Raw genomic sequence first — 18715 nt, forward strand, 5'->3', positions numbered from 1 at the left:
AAAAAAAAAGCTCTTCAGAAGTGTTTTTCTGAGCCCCGGGGATGTCCTCTGGCAGAGACGGTCCGGCTGTATCCGGAGAGGGAGGGACTCCACTGCAACCAGGAAAAATAAATACCATAAAATAAAAAATGACACAAGTGCTGCTTTTGTTTTGGTGGTAGGAATACTTAAGGTCTTTGGGAAGCACATCTCAGGCTCATATTCAAGTCTGATTCCTTTCTTAAAAGAGAATAAATTAAAACATAAAGCTTCAAGTTCTCTTCTCAGCTGCCTGGTACAATTCCCATTGCCTTCTGTGGGTGTTAGGCTTGTGCAACTGGAAGCAGGATCCTGTTGTCCCTGCGATATAACAAGTCCTATTACTGCTGTCAGGTGTCACGGTAGGAATCTGGGGGTGACAACATGGATTTGCAGTGGTGTGATCACGTGTAATAACTACGCTGTTGCAGAACAAGTTGTAGTTCGCTTGAAAATAGGTAAGTGCTCAGCTTCTGCCTGCCACTTTTTCTTACATGTCTTTTAAGAACTGGGTTGCAATGCAGAGATCTGTCTGAGGAAGGGATCCAGGTTGTTGAAATGGATGTTACACTGGCTCTTAGGTAACACAGCCTTTTTAATTTGATTTTTATAGAGGATTTTTCTTTTATTTTTTTCCTGTCCTTTGAGGGAGGCACGTGAAGCAGGAATTTCATCTTCCTGTACCACAACCACCATGCCCACAATAAGTCAGCAAGGCGGCTTTTCATTTATATTTCATACATTTCCATTCTTTACTATATATTTTTTTTAATCTTGGTGGAGTCTCATCTCCTGAGTCTGCTGCTATAGGCTACTAGCCCGGAACGAATCTGAACCTCAAATTCAGTCACAACATTAGAAGAAAGAGAAAAGGGAGAGGTGGGGCAGGCACAAAAAGTGGTTGCAGCCCCCACTTGGACGCTCGTGCTACCCATGAGTTGGACAGAAGAAGCCAAAACTGCCGGCAGGGAGAGCATCACCCACTGTTACTGGGCTTTGTGTCTCCAGGACAGCCCGTAGCTGTCAGAGTGTCAGAGCACGGGTAAGTAAGGAAAGAATAAACATGTGCAGATATTGAACACTGTGTTTCTTCCAGTCTGCCCCTCAGGCTGGTCCCAGCCTCCCTGTTCCCCCACTACCTCTCAAAGCTCGAGGTCTTTGTGCACGTGCTGCAGTTTTCAAGGCCGTGACAAAAGTAGCCCCTGCGTCGTGGGAGGTAGCTCAATTTAAGCAGAAACCCTCCCCCAAATGAGCTTGTCCATGGGATTTGGAAAGGAAAAGGAAAAGAAAGGAAAAGAAAAAATATTCAGGTTTTGTGGAAGATGGTAGAAGACGGAAAATGCTGCCATTTCCATGACCTTGTTTCTTTTTCTGCTAGTTTAATTGGTATCTAGCAATTATTTAAAGTGGCTAGCAATGATAATGCAAGTATTTACAATCATTAGCAACTCCTCGTGTCGGAAAATAAGCCTATTGAATATTAAATTAACTCAGACTGCTTAATTAATACCATCTCAAGGCTGTCCTAAAGAAATTTCCCTACTCCACAGGTCTGTGTGGATGGCAGAGAACACAATCTTAAGCTGAACTGGGGGCTTTGAACCCAGCTGGCATGAGGGGTTACTGAGAGCAGGAAGATTCGCGTTGCGCGGGCGGTTTGCAAGACCTTGCGTCTGCAAGGAGCATGGCAGACTTCCCGGATCCGTTCTGCTTATTTATTTATTTATTTATATGTACAGACACATACAGAACCCGCCTTTTAGTTAATTAGCTAATGTTTGTAAAGCGCTTTGAGGATTAAGTGCTATATAAGTGCTAATTATTATTATTATTATCAGCTCTCAGTATGCCTTCGTAGGCAAGGTCAACCGAGAAGACAGCGAAGAAGAAGGTATCTGCTAAGGAAGGCTGGGTAGAGTGTTTGCCCTTTTTTTCCTTGCCTTCTTTACCAAATAAAGGTCCGTATCATGATGTCCTTGGGTTTCCCTTCTCTTGTAAGAGCTGGACCCGAGGCACTGCCCGCCATTGTGTTTAACAGAGGTGCCTTCCTCCAGCAAACCTGATGTTGCTGCCAGCAGCATGTGGAGGAGCAGGGACCAATGCTCACACCTCTGGGAATCCTCGTGCTAGTCCGTTGTGGTCATTTGGAGAGAAAAAAAACAGAGCCTGAGTCAAAGGAGTTCACTTGGCCCTGCCAGGGTATTGGTATGAAACACTTAAACACGTTTGAGGGCGGCTGGATACAGGTTGCAGCCTGGCTGATCCCACAGCAAACTTTTGTGAAAAATAGGGATGGGGAAAAGAAGGAAAATTAGTTAAAGCACCAGAAGAGGTAAATATAAAAAACACTGCTTTCATTTTAATATGATTTCCTTTCCCTTTCACTGCAGGGCATTTTTATAAAATCCCTTTTAGCTTGCAAGTCTTTTTAAATGACTTTAAATAAATAGGATGAATGTTCTTTGGGGGAGAAAAGCGACAAAGCGAGCTGAGTTAGGCTGGAGTAACTTTTTCTGCTCTTGCAGCTAAAGCTCCAGCCTTTTTCTTCAAAGACAAAGCAAACACGCAGGGAAGGGGAAGATGAGCCCAGGCAGATGGTCAGCACCAGAGACAGAAGTTGTGTTTTCTTCTGCTCGCTGGCTGCTCCAGCCCTGCCAGCTGCCCTGGGACCTGAGAAATTCGGCTGCATCGAGTTGCTGATGCTGCTGTTTTCCACTCCATATTTCATTTGTGGTCACAGAAACTTCCCAAAAGATGGAGTCTTGCCTGGCATCGTGAAATCTTTCTTTACAAGAAAGACAGCAGAAGTTGGGGGTGGGGGGAGCAGTAGGGTGAGGAGGGAGAAGGCAAGAGGGAGCGGTGTGAGAAGCAGCGATGGAGGTCAGTGGTGCAGGATGTCACCAAAGCCAGTGACAGGGCTGCTGTTGCCAGGGTCCTGACATCGTGTTCGTTTGGGTCAGGATCCAAATTATCGCTGTCAGGCCACCAGCATCGTCACTGTGGTGCTGGGCAAGAGGAGGCAGTGACTGGTGAACCAGGTGGAAGCACGTTGATTCAGTCCCTTCCTCCAAATTTCTGGTTGTTCTCTCCTCTTCCCTTTGACCTGCATGCTGCCCCTGGAAGGGACATAGCTCAGTAAACCTCACCTAATCGGTATATGTTCAACTTAAAACCTTTTCTGGGTGTTATGACTAAAATGACGTGTCACTGGGAGAGCTGGGCTTTGCTTACCTTACAGAGCCTGGACCTCTGCACGGTGACACCCAGCACGGGAACAGGCATCAGCTTGGGGTGCCCACGTCAGCAGGTGTTGAACAGGACTCCTCCTGCTCCTGTTGAATCCCAAGGGAAATGAGAGCAGGGCTTGGACCCTCCTAATCCAACAGTAGAGGAGGTGGGATGGAGAACAAAGCTCTGTGACTCATGACCTCAAGAGAACACTGAATAGTCCTATTGCAGATCCTAAAAATATGCATGCACTAAAAGCGTCGTTGTGCCAGCGTAAATATTTCTGCACGTTTTGATGGTCTTGGATTTGACCAAATTTATGTCAGAAATCTCTTACAAACTCTTCTAGGTCTTTCTGGGCTTCTTGTCTGTACCCAGGTTGACCTGAAGCTATGGGACTTTTATCTTCTGTCTCCCATAACCAGCATCCCAAATGCACTTACTGTGCTGTGTGCCCTCAGCTTTCATAGTGAGTGAGTGATCGCTGTTTTGGGTGAAATGGGATAATCAGCTGGAGGAAGTTATGCTTAGATTCAGAATGCATTACATATTCATTATGTTTCAATATAGCATACGTGTGTATGTGTGTATAACAAGCATACGTTACATGTATGTTTCTGTTATGTATTGTATCATCATAGCATTTTATTACATAATTATACACTATTACATGACATTTATAGTTATTATTGAATAATTAATAGCATATCATTATAATATGTCATTGTATTATTATATGGAGGTATATACAGGAGCTCAGGAGATGCCTTGGATGGTTAAGTGAGAACAGAAAATCGCAGAGAAAGGGGTCAAATATATGGAATGGCTGTTGTGAGAGGTAGTAAATAGGTCTCAGGCAGTGAGATACTGATTTGCCTGTAGAAGTGAAGCTGAAGTGGTGCGAAAAAGGAACCCGATAAAGGTCTGGATGGTGGGGAGTTCCCAGGGAACAACTTTTCTCTGCTGCTCGTACCGCTAGAAAAGAAGGGCGCTCCCTGAAATAGTCAGGCAGCAAGTTTAAATCAGCAACAAGGAAGTTTTCCTCCTGCCTGCTTCCCCAACACCCACAGCGCATGATTATAGTGTGAAACTTCTTGTCACAGGATGTTGTAGAAGCTAGCAGTGTAAATGGGTTCAAGAAGGGATTAGACAAATTCATGGAGGAGAAGCCTATGGGGAGCTATTAAACACAAGGGTCCAGATGCAACCTCTGGCTTAGGAAGTCCCAAAACTGCTGATTGCTGGAATCTGAGAGGTTATACCAGAGGAGGGATCGCTGTAATTGCTGTACTGCTTATATTTGCTTCTGAAGCACCCACCATTGGCTACTGGGGGAGATGGGATGCCAGGTTAGATGTGCCTTTGGTGACTCAGAGCAGCTCTTCTATTTTTATGGCCTTAATTTCTGCACAAAGAACAGAGAAGCTACCTTGTTTTTCTCCTCTCTCCAAGCTGAAACACACTAGTGCCTAGAAATTCAGATTTCAGACTGCTCAGACCACTCAGGACAGCCTGCCTGGAGCCAGCACCAACGCAGCGCAGCACATGAAGTACAGTGCAGTCCTTACTGGCTTCTGGGTCTGCCCAGGGCCGAGTGAGCGTGCAGCCCAGATCAGGAGCTGGATCCTCTCCTTCCCTCCAGGTACAAATGCCCATTTGCATGTTTGAGTAAAGACACTCAGGCAAAGTTGACTCCAACCTTGGGGCTGGGAATTCAAGGAGAAAGAAGCTGATTATCTGTTACACCCCCTTCCCTGGAGCAGGTAGGAAGGGATTAAGCAGTGAGGCTGGGGGATGGAGGAGGAGCTGCCTGTGCATACACCACCATCAGTTACTGCTCTAAAAGCGGAGCACCGAAGCTTAGAGTTGGTGATTTTCTGCAGTATTGGCCTTGTCTCATTTGCAGGGGTGGACAGGTGAAGGTAACCTGCTGTAGATGCAACTGCAAGACTAAAGTCTTCACTTCAGACCTTATTTAAATTAATTGGTCTACCTTATTAAATTGGTACACCTGAAAGTACACCACCAAGTAGGCTTGGCTAGAGCTTTGGTAGGCTTCAAGCCCACGCTGGAGGAGCAAGGAAAGAGCTGAGATTCGAAGGGTTGTCCCTTGGGCAGCGCCCTGCAGGGTCAGTTCTTGGGAGTGTCTGTGTAGGGCTAGGTGCTGCCATCAGGCTCAGAGGTGCAGATTGTGGTGTTTACCCTAGAGGAGAATTTGGGGCCTGGATGCGGACAGTTGAAGCTGGAAATGATCTGGAGGCTAACCTCTGCATTTGAACCATCTGCAATGCGTGCATTTACCGACTGCAGCCTTCCCCTTGCCCTTCCCCATGGCATCCCCTCCCCTAATTACCGATAGACATCACCTGCGGTGTTCCATACAGGAGAAAAGAACGGGGCAAAAAAAATGAAGAGAGGAGGAGGAGAGCAGTACCTCTTCTGCAGAAGCAGTAGTTCAGATGGGGGAACGCTCTGTTAAACTTTCTGCCTTGACGTGTGTCTGTGAAACGTGGCCAAGTTATGGTTTCTGTGGGAATTGTACGTTTGAATTTTCTGCCTTTCGTGTGGTTACATTCCCAACCACAACATTGCATTAAATAGGCGAGCTTTTTATATAATAGTTGTTGTACCCATAAAGCTTAATGTTTTGCTTCTTTAGGAAGGTGGGAGGGTATTTGTGTGTTTTCGTGCCGGAGCGATGACATGGCGGTTTACTTTACATCGGAGCGCTGAGGATACGCTCGGATTTCTGCCAAAATGAAACGTGGGGGGGTGTGTTGGGAGCTCCTGCGAGCACAAGGGGACAGGGCCGGACCTCGGGATTTCCTGCTGTGGTGCTGGATTTTATCTCTAAGCAAGCAGCAATGCCAGGCTTGCTCCGACTGGTGTGGACCACCGCTTCTGCCTGCTCTTCCCCCCTCCTTCCCTCCTCCAGGTATTTGCTGTGCAGCCTCTGGGAAGTGATGCGAGGAGCGTTCATCGAAAAACCTCACCCATTAAAAACCAGCATTAATTGCTGCTGTGGCCAGGCCCCTGCACAACGTGAAGGTTTGGGTTCCCACCAGCCCCTACAGGAGCCTACAGAAGGTCAGGAACAAACCCCAGGAGGCAGCACGGGGAAGCTGACACCACGTCCATTTGCTCTGTGCTTCTTCTGAGGTTGCCAGCGCTGGCAGTCTGACTCTGTCAGTGTATGTGAGGGTTGTGGTCCATTGAAATGTAAATTGGAAGGGGTTCACAAGAAGTGTTTATATTCGACGTCAGCAGTAGGCTGAAAGGTGAAGGCTTAAACTTGACAAATGTATTTTATTTTCATCGGTGACCAGCAACAAAAAAAAAAAAAAGAACGCTGAAACAAAATGTTTACAGCTCCTCTGAAACTTATTTGCTTGTTTTGGGCTCGTTATAGCAGCCCTGAAGCACGGTCTTAGGGCATTCCGGGCAGCAGCAATTGTATCGTGTAGCACAGAGGGAAGTCGGATAGGCTGGGGAGGGAGGGTGTTTGGTTTTGCTTCTTTCCAGTTCTGCTTTTTTTGGATACTTTTCCCAAACTCTTCCTTTGAAACCGTTGTTGCCAGCTTCCTGCAGCAAGCAAAAGCAGTTAAACCTTTCAGATCGGGGCCTGATCGCAGTCAGGCACGGCTTGGAGCCTTGCTGGGCCTGTCGGAGGCTGAGATCTGGAAACCAAGTCACTGAGGTTTGCTCCAGGGGGGCTTCAGCCTCCTTTGTCTTCTCCATGCTGGCTGGGAGGCATCACCCCCCTTCCGTTCTCAGTCATCCCCTAGATTAGGGTCTGGGGTGATTTTTGCCTCCGTGTTGCTCTCTGCTCCTTTCCAGCTCAGCAGCAGAGGTGCAGCCTGCCTCTACCCGTGTGTTAAAGCCCAGGTTGTGCTTCTGACCTTCCTGCTTGCCCACGAAGCCACTAGCTGCGCCGTGCATTTTGCATTTCCACACTGTTTACGGGCAGAGTCTTCAAAACCAAGCAGAGGGCAATTCCCTTTCCTCCCGCAAAGAGCATTCAGGCACCTTTGTCACCCTAAGACGTAGCTGAAGCAGGCCAGCACGATCCTGCACGTGCAGATCAGTGTTTTGCCCCACAGGATGAGCTTGGGGCTCTGTGCTCGGACCTAGTGGGTAGGTAAAAGGGAACTGGTTTTAAAGCCACTTGGAAAGAATGTAAATAGGTTTCCTGTTTTCACCCACCGGGTCCTTGAACAGCTTCTGATGTTTTTAAAAGGCAAATGTCCAATTTCCTTCGCTATCCCCAGAATAAAATCCCGTCCCCCGAAGCAGGCGGGAGGTTCCCTTGCGCTTCAGGAGGAGAGCAGGGGCTCCTTGCCGGCCTTCCCAGGGTTTTTCCTCTCCCGAACAGGATTCCCTGCCCTGTCTGAGAAAGTTTTCTTCTCCCTCTGCCTCCGACAGCTCTAAGGGCATAGGCAAGGACACTGTCAGCACGGAAGCTGGGTTTATTGGATATGGATCCCACAGAGCCCATGTGATTTGGATACTCGGTGCCCTTTTTTGAGACAATCCTTTGGTTTTGAAAGCAAATAGTGGCTATAATATAGTGAATTGGGCACTAAATTTCTATTAATTCATAAAAACTAAAATAGAATCCATTAGGAGTAGTTTGGTATTGGTGTGAAAGGAGATGTAAATTATCCACTATCATGCTTGAAATGCGAAAGCTAATTATGTTTGGCATCAGGCCAGCCACCATTAAAGTAATTATTTTTAATCATCAGCACTTGGTGACATGAATACTCATATTTGTTGATTTACTGTGGAAAGCACTTTATATAGTAAATAAAAAGCTGAGAAAATATACATTTTAACAATAATAATAATTATTCAGAGAAAAAGACGCTTGCTTTTCTGAAGCCCGAAGAGCTGCTTTCTGCCCTCCCATCAGTTGATATAAGCCTGATCTAATGCCTCTCGTATCGAATGGGAAGCGTGCTGACTGCGGAGGGGTTTGGATCGTGTTCCTGCGCGGATGTTACATTTCTGATTGCCTCAAATTGCTAATAGTGGGTTCTCCCGAGCCGCTGCTGTTGAATGACTCCATTTTTCTTACGGGGTTTTTAAAGTTGTCATAAATTCAAGCTGAGGTGTCTGATGTGCAACCTTTGTTTAAAGACTGTAAAATATTGCAAATGGTCTATGTGACTTAGGTAAAAAAAACCACTCAATTTTAGTGTATTTTCTTTAGTTTTCAGTGAGGCTGAGGCTCTTAACTGCCCATAGGAGTTCTGTATGTGGAGATACATGTGCCCTTCTTATTTAGGAGCATTGGGAATGTTCACCCTTTCTTCTACAGGAATGAGGCTGTGTGCACTGGCACTGTGTGTCAAAATATTCCTCTGAGATTTGGAAATAATTAATAAGAAGACCAGCAATACATGCAGTAAACATCTCGCAGATGTGATTGAAGTTCTGTATTTACCACGGCGGTCCATGCAGCGATGGTGGTTTCGCTGGCATAGCCACTTTCAGAGGGAAAGGCTCAGTATTGAGGTGCAGTGATTTAATCACACGCTCGGGAAGTCCAAGTTCAGCAAGTAGTGGCTAGAAAGACAGCAAGTCTATGAAAGCAATTCAGGGAGGGGAGAGGGTTATTAGCAGGTAAAGCAAATCAGCAGCAAAATACTGAGTTTAGGGCTGTGTGTGCTTTTAAGGAAACAAGGGCTGATTCCTGAGTCTTAATTATGATAGAATAAAAAGCTTATTTCAGGGTGTGAGAGGGCGTGGGAATAGTGTATGCTCAAAGTCTCAGCGGCAATTCCATCACGTGCCTTTTGACAGGGTATTTTGTACAAGCCAAATCATAAAAGAACGAAATACCCCAAGCAGGCAAGTGAACAAGGAGAGCAAACAAAACCTCTTCCCTTGATTCTCTCCGTAAGCAAGCCAATCCAAGCGAACCCATGCCGCTTGCAAAGACAGCCTGGGTGGGTGAGCTCTGTCGTACCTGAGCTGGGGAGCTGCTGGCAGCCTGCTCTGTTTGGGGCTTTCACGTGGTGGCTCAGCCTGGTGTTACCGCCGCCTCTTCCCATCACTGAGTTTGGAAAATGTTTCCGAATAACCTAGGTCAGTTGCAAAAATTTTGCAAATAACCTAGGTCAAAAATTTTTTTGTGAATAAAAAAATTTGTTTTTGCAAATAACCTAGGTCAATTGCAAAATGTAGGTGCTCAAGAAATTAAAACTTGGTTGATGATTTTTCTGAAGGCCCAAATGTAAACAAGTAATGGGGCTAGTGCTCCATCAGAATGCCTCCTATTCTTTTATAGCATGATGCTTTTTATATATGGTGATGCTTTTTCCCCTTGATAAAAACATGAAAAGTGAAGACATACTCTTTTCAGATAATGATTCAGTCCTACATGAAACAATAACAGATCCATACTTTCCTACTGACTAGTAATTTGTCAGAAAAGGGAGGCTCCCAAGTCCCATACTTCTTGATAAGACCGTGCATTATCCTTCAGACAGTTCCACTATCAGCTTAACTGATTTCTTATCAGAACTTAAAGAAAAAAGTTTCAAAACTAGTTCATGAAACCTTAAAAAGCACTTTTTTTTTTCAATGCTTAGCTTATTTTTGAGATGCAATATCCATTAGTTTCTTTCTTTCTTTTTTTTTTTTTTTCCACAAAATGAATTTATAAAGGGGACTCTGAAATGTTTTTTAGAAAATGATAAATGTAGATCAGTAACTTGATTTTCTGAGGTTTTGTTTTTACATTTTATACAATAATATATCATTACAAAATCTTAAGAAAGAAATTGATTTTTAAATGGAAAATTCCATTTCTTTCATTTCAAAATATTTGGCTATCTTGAACTGTTCCCCTTATTGTTTTTTTCTCCTACAAGAACATTTCAGCAAATATTGCTTGAATTTGTGAAGGATTTTGATTGTGACTGCCTCTGACTATTCCCTCAAAGTTTTTCCAGACATCTCCCATTAATTTCATAGCTCTTTATTCAGCTTCACCCAATCTTCCTTCATCAAGTTTTGCTTCCACAGCATTTTTCACATCCATCTTCCCTAACGTTTCAGGAAGAAAGGGATTCTTGTCCCTTCCCATGTCGTGCTGTTGTGTTGTCTCAGGTTGGTGTACGAGGTACGATGTAAATCGTTTTAGGAAACTTGCCCTTGCACCTGACGTGGCCAACAATAGGTGCCCAGCTGGCTCTATGTGAAATGCACGCTCTGCTCTTCGGTGCTTTGCTAAACCATCCTCTCCTCCTCATCGGCATGCAGCGACTTTCTCTGTGGCTTTTGAAGTCTGCATGCTAAAGGCGAGGAGTGTCGGTGGCAGAGCGGAGCTGTGGGAAGTGTCAGTGTGGGTTACCTTCGGCGTTAGCTAGATGGTGCTAAAGAATTTTTGCTTGTCGTCGCTAAGGAGAGCATTTGGAGTGCAGTCCTCCTTTCGCTTCCTGGGCTTGCAATTAAAAAAACGATGCTTTTGCTTTGTCCTAAATGCAGCGTAAGCCACAAGCAATGCATGCAAGGAGTTAAAATGGGAAAAAGACCCGCTCCAGAGCGCTCTGGGTGTAGGCCTGTTGGTTTCAATGACTTCAGTGCACTACGCATCAGCCCCAGGAGCCCTACCCGTACTTTGACGTAGAAGAGGTTTTGCCAGTGGAGGACTCCCTCTCCTGTGCCTATTCCCGACCTGCTGGAGCAGCGCTGGGCTTCCATCAGCCGTCAGGTGCCTCGTGTGTCACTCTCACAGAGCCCACCTTGAAAGAGGGAAAATGTCCTCCTGCCTCTCCTTCAGCAGTTTGCAAAATTTTGGAAGCGAATAATTTAGGAAACAAACAAAACACCACCCCTCTGACTTGCAGTAAGCACTCGGAGTCCAGCTTTCCTTGCTTTCTGAGTGCTGCTGTTTCAGATTAGCAGAGTCCTGGCTCTGATAAATACTAACAAAGTGTAACGAATGATCAAAGCTGCATTTACAACCCAATGAGCTTGAAATGATTGATCTGGATGACATAATAATGATAACCAGTGAGATGAGGCATGCAGGACTACCCCTCCAGGTACTGGGAGAAAGGAGCAGGTATTAAAAATGACTCTGCTTCTTAGGTCATCAGGTTATTACCATCCTGATACGTGGCGGACAAATGCAAGACCCTCGCTTTCCTCAAGAAGAGCCCTGCAGCTGCTTTGGACAGTTCACATCCCTTTGATAGTAATTCATTCTTTCTGTGCAGATTACAAAGGTTGGCTGATGACCCAGTAAGTAAAGACCGAGTCATTCCTCACCGGTCCCTGTGCTGTCGGGGATCTGAGCCTCGTGCCCTAGCTCAAAGCCTGGTGGAAGCTCAGATGTTGTTCTTTGCAAATCCTGTGCAAGGCTACAGTCAGAGACGTGGGATTTGGGAGTGTCATGGGCATGGACTGTCTGAAGGTTTCCTGCGATCTCCCAGAAGATTGACTAGATGATTGACGAGAAGACAGCTTGGCCGTACCGTAACTCCCATCTTCTTTAGAGCCTGGCTGCCTCTGGTCCCTTGATACCTGCTTCAGGATTGTGCTCCCAGCAGGCTTCCCCTTCCCCTGCAAAAGAGAAGCTCCGAACTACTCACCTCAGGCCTGGTCGGTTCTGAGAGATGAGAGAGAAGGAACCTTCCTTCCCATGGTCTCTTTTCTCATTTTCTGTTTTTCAGTCTTTGACTGCAAAGTGTCTGGGTGTGTGGGATGCTCACATTCCTCCACATGCCTTAAAGACAACTCACCCTTCTGAAAAATCAACAATACCTGCTGTTCATTTCTAGCAGGCTGCTTTTTTCCAGGTACCAACAAAAGCCCTTGTGCCCCTAAAGTCACCAGCTCAGTGGTATGAAAGATAGATAATTTGTGCATGTGAGAGATGCTCTCACAGCACCGGGGGCGTGGGGGGAACAGCTTTGCTCTACAGACCTGGTCCTGATGTCACTCCCTCGGGGTTTACAGCAGCTGAGGATCTGGCACCTTTGGGGATGAATCCTCTGCTGCTGCTGCTCCATTAACACCCACCGACTTCTCCTTCCTTTCCTTTTTTCTCCCAGAAGGTATGGCAATCAGAATAAATCTGTTCGCCACAGGCCGAGGAGCATTAGCATTTTAAAAACACCGGGCTGAATCCTCAGCAGGATGTAAGTCAACAATAACACCTTTGAAGTCGAGACAGCTTTTCTCATTTACCATCTGAGTCTTTCTCGGTATGACCCTCCGAGAGGATATTCACCGTACCTACATTTGGAGGACAATTTCTCCAGGTTTCCCATAAAGCTGACAAAGAGACGGTGTCAAAAAAGTCCATCCAGAAGGCAATAAAGGCATCTAAATATGAATCAGAATTGCCCTATGGAAAAAGGTCTATTTTAAGACCTAACCCCACCAGGGACCACAAAGCCCATCCCAAGATAATCACCTGAAGCAAGGTGCTTAAAGCTCGGCCCGGTGGCATCCCGTGCCCCAGCTTTCAGCACGAACCGCAGGGTTAGTCCTTTCATCTGTTCCTTGAGGAGTCCTCAGAGCAGCTCCATCTGGTTGTCCAACCAAAAAAAACCCAACACATTAGGAACAACAAGTAGGACTGACAAGTATATGGACAGGCATGAGCGCTTTTCTAAGGGTTTCTGAACTTCCCCAAAGTCCTTTTACCCAAACAGTGTTACCGTATACGACAGTTGACCTCGGACTCAGTTGTCGGAGCAGTGAGTTCAATTAGCTGTAATACGTTCAACGTTTAAATAGTTAACAGTAAGCAAAGGCCTTCGGAAGCGGAGGGGGACGACTACATGTGCGTCTGCTGAAGTTGTCAGGCAACGATGGAAAAAAAAAAAAGAAAAAAAAATCTCTCTAATTGCTTCCAGACAATGCTTTTTGGATAGGGCTGTGCAAGAGCGAGGGGAGCTCACGCTCAGACAGAGGGACTGCTCCGAGCCAGCGAGAAGGCTGCTGCAGCCCTGCCATCTCTCCCGTCCCGCCTGGCAGTGGAAAAAGGGCAGATCTGCCCCAAAACGCCCGCATCTCCACCTCGCCGCAGCCCCATCGCTAGCGGGATGCCCGTGGGAAGCTCAAAGCCCAGGGCAGCCAGCCAGCAGGTCTCGGTCTGCTGCTGACATTGCTGGGGACCGTGGGCTTGTCCTGTGGCTTCCCTAACTCTGTTCTCCTGGCCAGTGAAATCTGAGAGAGATGGGAGCCGCTGAGGGCCAGAGCTCGTTTGTTTGTCCACATCCTGTAGTAGCAAGTGGCATCGTCGCGTGGACACGCAGATAAATTCCCGCAGCTCGAGGCGTGTCCTTAGCTAGGAGTGTAACCCCATCACGTATCCTCCTGCCCTGCTATCTTTCGCGTTGTTTTCTGGAGCCTGTCCATCTCGGTGTTGGCGGAAAATGGGATTCACATATTTTTGCTGCAATTGGAAAACAAAAAGCAGAAGGAGCTGGGAGAGACAGCAGCAGAGAGCACTGAGGAAACTTCCCTGGCTGCAGTGTTAACAGCCAGTGCCAGAACTGAGGGAGGAGTAATAAGGTCATATATTCTGTGATGACAAGTGGAGAGCTTCTACTTGAACTACCAGGACTCAGCTCAGGCAAGTCCTGCCACCAGCCCAGCCCCGGCTCTGACAGACCGGCCTCAAAGGTGACTTTTCAGGAAAGCCCAGTTCCCGAAGAAGCATAGGAGAAAACGAGGTGGAAAGGCAAACAAAGCACTGAACTCTTACTAGACTCCCCGACAGCAGTTAGCTGCTCTCCTCATCCTCCACCAGCTCCAGCCGTGTGATGGGGAGAGCCCACAGCCCTGCACTTTGTGCTGGTTTGGCTCAGCCCCAGGCGATCCTTTATCAGACTTCCCTGATATCTAAGTGCTAGGCATTAAAATGAAAGCTTAGTCTTAGTTTACTGTTGCATGAGGTGGTATTATTGAGGTTATTTGTCTCTGGGAAGATCTGTATTGGCCCTTGTCAGTCCACGTTGAAGATATTTATCTTTCTACTAGTCCAGGTGATTGATTGTGTCCAGTCGATACTGTCCTATGCCGATGTCTTGTTCTGTCTTGTGTTTTTTTTTTTAATCTCACTGTAGAGTTGGAACCACTTAAATATTTTATTGCAGAAAATGCAGGCTCAGCATGTAAATTTAGCAGCTGAACTATATTTATATCCATGCAAATACACATACTTTTACAGACACGGGGCTTTTATTTTATCTAAACCGATTTAATACTAAGTGTTGGGATTGTTGTCGAATTGTTAACGGTATCTGTGAGCATCGCTTTATATCGGGACTTAAACAAGTCTCCTGTAAAGCAGTACTGTGGTTTCTTTCAGTTGGAAAGATCAGAGACTGCAATAAAAGGAGCCTGGAGAAATGGATGACCCTAACAGGAAAGAGATCCCCAGGAACATCTTGAGCGAATTCATCGCTGTATGTTGACATCCACTGGAGGGATGGTCTCAGAAAGCCTCCTTTCATCGTCTATATAGCAGTTCTAGGCAAAGGCCCCCGAAAGTGATGTTGCTTAGGTTAACCAGAAGCTTTGTCTTTCTGATGGATTTAAGAATTTAGGTCACTGTCAACAGTCACTGCGGGGAAGACAGCGGAGGTTCAGGATATTTGTAAAGCACCGCGCTTCATCTAGAGCTTTCCCCGCTCGTGGCTGAGCTTGGGTAATTGAGTTTATGAGGACCCATCATCTGTTTCAGTCCAAAGTCAGCTGGGTTAATTTAAGGCAGGGCTGACTAGCTGGCAGGGGAGAGCACTTTCAACCTACCCCAGCCATTACTGCGGCAGGCTGGCCTACTGCCAGCACGGAGCCTACAAGGAGTTGGAGTATATTTAGCTCCGGCTTATTCTCTGCCCCCTCAACTCGCGTGCTGACCCATGCCAGCTGCGACTCGAGTCTTCCTGGCCCCCCGGCGACACCCTCTGACCTCGTTTAGACCCACGCCGCTGGCTAGTGAGTTCCTTATCTTCCCCTGTTAAACTCTGGCTGTGCATCGGGCTGGCTCCGAGACCTTAGGCGAGCCATCCAGCTCCTCGACCTTTGTTTGCATCCCTGTGAAATAAAGGGTACCTCCACGAGTCCCCCAGCGTCGCTGCGAGGCCTTTGTGCACAGCCCTGGTTTCTCACAGAGGGCTCTGTAGGAAATTGCAGTGTTACAACGAGCGCAGTCCTACTCTGAAATCTTTATGCTGAGCATTAAAGTGCCCAGATTTGGAAGTTTTACCTGTTCTGAAGGGTGGGGTGGAGCAGATTTCACCCACTTGTGGCATGGTCTCACTTCACCTGCATTTTGAAATACTGCCATAGTTTTTACATAGTTTTTTTGCCACTGTTTAGCAACAATTGTTCTAAAATGTGCCCAGGATAGAGCTGGAAGAGACTGTAAATATTTCCTGTAGCATATAACATGTATTTGTAATGTTATTAAGACAAGTCAGCGAGGGACCATGTGTTATTACTCCAAGACGGGACACGGCCCTGCTGTTACTACAAAAAAACTTAGCCCTTAGAGTATTTAGGGAGAAGTACTCCAGACTCTAGTTTCCCCTAGCAAACACACCCTTTTGTAAGCGTGGAAGCTTCCTCCTCATCCATTCCAACTTTGACTTCAGTTTGTTGTCGCCCAGAAATGTCAGGCAGCTTTATAGGATTTCCAGTTACAAGCGATACAAGTTTTAGCACATCTCACGGGCAAGGGAAGATGATGTAGTTTATGATCTGATAAAAGTAAACCTGAGGGAGCTGTTCCTAAAAGTGCCACACAGGGTCAAGGATGAGATCACATCTAAGAAGGCAGCAGTAGTATCAAATACCTTTTGTAAAACAATGACATCAAGGGGTTTTGAAAGCTGGCCCCAATTCAGGAGCCCTGATTGGCTCCCAGTGATGTCAACCATGTGCCTATAATGCCCAGTAAATGTCTCATTCTTCTTCCTTTTTAGGAATAATTGCCCCTTAATAACAGCAACAAGTGACTTTAGGGTGCTCCGGGCGCACTCCAAGCTGACGGTAATATGCTTTGAACAGCCAGAGTTGATAGGACCGAGGAGTAAGACCTGGGAGTTTTTGTCAGGCAAATTTTGCCCCTTTGGCACCTTTCTCACCTCATCACCATACACACACGCACGCACCTTTGGGGTTTGGGGTCTTAACCTGCCTTTCCTGGGGTTACCAGAAGCCTCAGTTTCCAATGCAGTCTCATGTATTGGTGGTTAATGAGGAAAGAGCATTTCAGTACCGGAGAAAGTTCCTTCCTCGTAGCTCCTGGCAATGTATACAGCAGTGTGACGCCCGGCTTCTGCTGCTCCCCTCTCAAACACAAGCCCACGGGCAATGGCCGTGGTCCACTGCGTTGACACAGCCAGCTGAGGGAGCAGGTTTTCCATCCCTATCATAGTCCTTTTTGGAGGATGGGGAGGAGAGCTCGCGCTTTCGCTGCTGGAGGAAATTCTCCACGGAAGGGTTTCTCTGCATGTTGGACATGAAAATAGAGTTTGGAAAATCCTGGCTTTTACCTAAGCTTGCCACCAATGCTTTGTGCGGCTTCAAGACAGAGACATTCTCTGTGTGCTGCAGCACGTTGTCTTCCTGGTGTAATATATCCTGAGGTACTCGATGTGTTAGCCCAGGCAACGCACTGCGCTAAAATGATTGTGCTAACCCAATTCCCTGCTTTACTTATACCTTCCTTTTTACCTTCTGTACCCACTAAAGGCAATGGGAAACTGTGGCAATGGCAGGTAGGAAACCTATTTCATTCCTGGACATAAGGTAATTGGGTATTACAGTGGTGATGATGAATACCAAATAACCTTAATATGAAGAGCTCCACCAGGGGTATTGCTAGACAAGGATAACTGTGGTATTACACCTGACTCTTGTATAATCAGGAACATGGAGGGCTGAGGTTTTCATAGACGTGCCCCACACATTCATAAATAACACGCACAAGCTCCCTGTTGCCTTGTATGCTGATGTACCCTTGTATTACAGCTTTTGTTTGCAGTAAAAGCCCATTCTTCTAATAAAACGGCTTTGTGAAATAGAAAATTTCAATTATTTGGGATTTGATTCACTACCCGAGCAAAGAATGACATTATCAAGGTGAATTCAGCAAGAGGGGGTTAAAAGGCTCTTAGAAAAACTAAGGGATGGCTAACAGCACATGCAAAGAGTAGTCCAGAGGCCAGGAGACATCTTTTTTCACTGTGTAATCTGCATGTGGCATAATCTGACCCTTTTGCAAGTATATTAAATAAATTCTTGTACAACCTGCACAGAGGTTGTACAGACAGAGAAAGAGCACCTCAGAGAAGAGAGGGAAGGATATTTAAGGGACACGGTTGAAAAAAACCACAACAGACTGATTGTAAACTTATATCTTATTTAAATATGTATTACTAATATATGACTGTGGCTCTCTTGCTCCACAATTGGTATTTTTGCAGGACTTGTGTGTTCGGGATATGAAATTACCCTAATTGACACCATCTTGGGCCCTAATCTAGGGGTGTTAGTTGAACAAGGCACCTGGGTGGGGGCAGTTGCTCCATGCAGACCCATCTGAAGCTGGTTGCAATCGGGGAGCCTTCAACGTGTACATCCGTCCCACCTCGCAGCTATCTCAAATCTGCACTGAAATACCCCACCTGCTGCTGCCCTGCTAGTCTGCCAAGTTTCTGAGCTAACGTTCCTCACCTGGTGCGCACAGGAAAGAGACCACAACCTTCCAGAAAGCTTTTCTAGAGGGTGACGTGAGTGCTGTGTCCTTCCTGGTGATCTGGTGCGTTCCTCTCTGCTGGTGCTGGAAGTTGTGCCCAGCTGGCTGCTGCGTCCCGCTGCTGGTAATCCCTCTCGCGGACCCTGGGCTCGGGTTTGTTTGCTAAGCTGGGATCTGTAAGGCTGCAGTCTAACAATTCCACCACTTGTTCTAAATTAGTGGAGGGTGAGAATTAACAGATGGTGTCATTATCAAAAGCTGTTCGAGTGTTGAAACAACATAAATCCCACAAATACAGAAAAACAAATACAAACTGCAGTAATTTTTCCAATATCTGTTGAATAATAATCACACTTTGCATTTATACGCTGCTTTTTGCTCTGCAGCTTTTGAAGTGCTTCCAGATCATACCTAAAGCTCAACCCAGCGTCAAGCACTGTGTTACATACTCTCCTGAAGTCTGAGGTGTGGTCCGGAGCACAAAGGCTTACATCGGGGAGCTGCAGGGGGACCCTGGCTTCTGCTCCTGGCTCCGCTGCTGCTTCAGCTGAATGCTCTTGGGTAAGTGACTTCATTTCTCCAGCCAGGAGGTTCTAAACGGGCATGGTAATATTTTGTTTCCTTGCGAAGCACTTTGTTTTCATCAGAGAGGTGCTATGTTATGAGGTATGGATGTTGTTATTGTCACTGTTACTCTTGAAGAGCACATATTGCAGACACTATGTGTGAAATACCTGC

General features: G+C 46.3%; 1 long non-coding RNA gene across 2 annotated transcripts in view; it reads left to right on the forward strand.

Annotated features, from left to right (window-relative positions):
- Positions 1 to 18715, forward strand: part of LOC106044709 (uncharacterized) — a 385284-nt gene that overhangs the window by 296420 nt on the left and 70149 nt on the right. For both annotated transcript variants that reach the window (XR_010830792.1, XR_010830793.1), the window contains exon 9: positions 18364 to 18538. This is a non-coding gene — a long non-coding RNA (uncharacterized lncRNA). The remainder of the gene's footprint in view (positions 1 to 18363; positions 18539 to 18715) is intronic.

The sequence above is a fragment of the Anser cygnoides genome, chromosome 3, assembly GCF_040182565.1.
Source record: "Anser cygnoides isolate HZ-2024a breed goose chromosome 3, Taihu_goose_T2T_genome, whole genome shotgun sequence".
Taxonomy (NCBI): Eukaryota; Metazoa; Chordata; class Aves; order Anseriformes; family Anatidae; genus Anser; species Anser cygnoides.